Source organism: Equus asinus, chromosome 13 (assembly GCF_041296235.1).
Source record: "Equus asinus isolate D_3611 breed Donkey chromosome 13, EquAss-T2T_v2, whole genome shotgun sequence".
NCBI classification, from domain to species: Eukaryota; Metazoa; Chordata; class Mammalia; order Perissodactyla; family Equidae; genus Equus; species Equus asinus.
This window is the reverse complement of record NC_091802.1, coordinates 7,779,794-7,782,254: the sequence shown is the minus strand read 5'-3', so window position 1 is coordinate 7,782,254 and position 2,461 is coordinate 7,779,794.

Here is a 2,461-nt window from a genome sequence, read left to right as displayed (position 1 = left end):
CGATACAGTACAGTGAGTCTGAAGACCTGGGAGACAAGCACAGTCCAAGGTGACAGGGACAAGCGGTGAGGGCAGCCGGGTTCAGTGGGAGGGGGAGCATGAGGCAGTCTGGGAAGGGCTAGTTTCTCTGAGATTGAACTAATGGGCTATTTTCTGCAACATCAATGCATTGTCATCTTAATAGCCCTCGGTCCGGTTTAAGTGTAAGAATTACTGTGCTACTGACATTGAGAAAAAACACATGGCAGATAGACACAATACTCACTCTCCAAATTACCCCAAATAAATAAATAGAAGATTGTTACAGGCGCCCCAGGGATATATAGGGAAGAGAAGAAGGCAAGGGCGAGGTAATGTCTGTGGGCGGGGAGCGGAGGGGAGACATCTGTGCAAATGCTGTTCAGCTCTCCGGGTCATTCAGTATTTGCGAGCAGTAAATGAAATTGTCCAAATTTGTTTTCTCATGAAAATGTCAGCTCGAGCGCTTAAAGTGAGTAATTCTTTTCTTATGGCCTGAAAAAAGAAGCTCTTTTTATTTTGTTGCCCTCGAGACAAAAGAGGCTTTTTGTTCTTGTTCCATGTTTCCAGTTCGCTGGGATTCTTCAGCTTTGCTTACAGAGAAGGCTGATATAAATTTTCAGGTGGAAGAAACGAGATGCTGACACGTTTGTTTGGTTTAAGCCAGAGCTGTCACCACCGGCCTGCCGGGACCTCGGAAGGAAGGTTCCCGGTCTCCCCTTTGCCTGTCCCCAGGTGAGACCTGTCCCCACAAATGGGCCACAAATGGTTCTTTCTTCACAAGATATTTTAATAGGATGGGGCACAAAAGGGACATGGCTACATAATTCTTGTTAATAAATGTCTCTAACTTGTATTAACTTGTTTAGTTACCTCATGTTAATTATGCGCTAAGCAAAGACCGTTGTCAGATTTTGTTTGGGCTTAAGCCTGAAAATAACTTGTGGCTCTTGTTTGAATACCTCCTTTCCTTCATCTTCCTCCCTCCTCTCCCCTCCTCCCTTCCCCTCCCCTTTCCTCCTTTCTCCCTCATTCTCCTCCTCCTTCCCCTCCTCTTATATTTCTTCTATTTCTTTTCCAAAGAGTAGAGCAGAGACCAATATTTAGTGTCTGGCTCCCAAGAGCATCCTCAGCTATTACGGCTGGAAAGGGTGTCAGAAATCACAGACCCGGTGATTTTCAAACTGCTCTGAGGAGTCTGAGGAATTTTCACGTGCAATCTATGGGACGGGATGGGAAGGCCTGGTGGGCAGGACATCAGCCCGTCTCCTGATTCAGCTAGGGCGCCGTGGTTTTCTTTCTGGTTCTATATGTGTGATTTCCGTCTCAGGTTTTGTCAGGAGAAAAAGATTTGAGTCTTGGGCAAGTCTGAAAATGTGGATGCACACTAGGCCTCTCACCGACAGATGAGGACACTGAAGTCCGGAGAGGTAGAGTGATCTGCCTGAGGTTGCACAGCTTCTTCATATGGGGATTGGAAGCAGGAGCCCCGCCCCTCCGTGTCACAGGGCCCTGGGTGGAGGGAGGACCCGGTCTGAGACGCAGAGATAACATGGGCAGGACGAAGGCAGGAGCGTGTTTCTGTCTCTCTGCAATGCAGAGCAAGATGGGTCTCTCGAACACCTCTTGGGCTGCAGGAGGTGGTACCTCCATGCGGTCACTGAGAGCAGCATTGCAGATGCCACCCTGGCTGTGTGTCTCTCTTACAGATGATGAGAACAGACGAGGTGGTGCCTGCTATAGAGGTTTCAGGGTTTGTGGTGTTGAAGCTGCAGCCATTTCCGAGTTTCACTGTAAACGAAGTTTTCTTCTCTGCTTTTTGGTTTATTATTATTTTGGGGGGTGGGTTTCTGGGAGAGATTTATGGAAATGCACAGCAATTTTACCATCTTTCCTAGCAGTGTGAATTCAATGTTTAGGGTGGAGTCATATTTAGGTCTATTGACCTAGAGAATATTTTTAAGTAAATAATTAGATGTAAAAAAGAATGTTCAATATATTCATTTTTTAAAGCGTTACTTTTGTTGTCTTCATTAAAACAGTACAGATTTTTTGAGAGTTAATATAGTACTGTGGTAAGAGACTCTGGAAACCTACCTCTGCTCCTTGCTAGCTGTGTGACATTGGGCAAGTCGCTTAATCTCTCTGAGTCCCCAGTTTCCTCCTCTGTAAAATACTAGTTATAACAATGCCTTCCATATGGGGTTATGTAGGGTCACTATGTAGATTAAATGTGTTAATATATAGTCTTTAAGATAGTGTCCAGCATGGGATTCATTGCACTTTACCAATCTGAGCATTGGCATCTCTCAACAATTCTAGAAAACTCTTAGTCTATATTCTTTAAATATTGCCTCTTCCCTATTTTGTTGGGCCTTTTCCAAGGCTCATAGCATGGCTTTTATATTTCCATTTCTTTGTCTCCCGAGGCTCTTCTGGATAA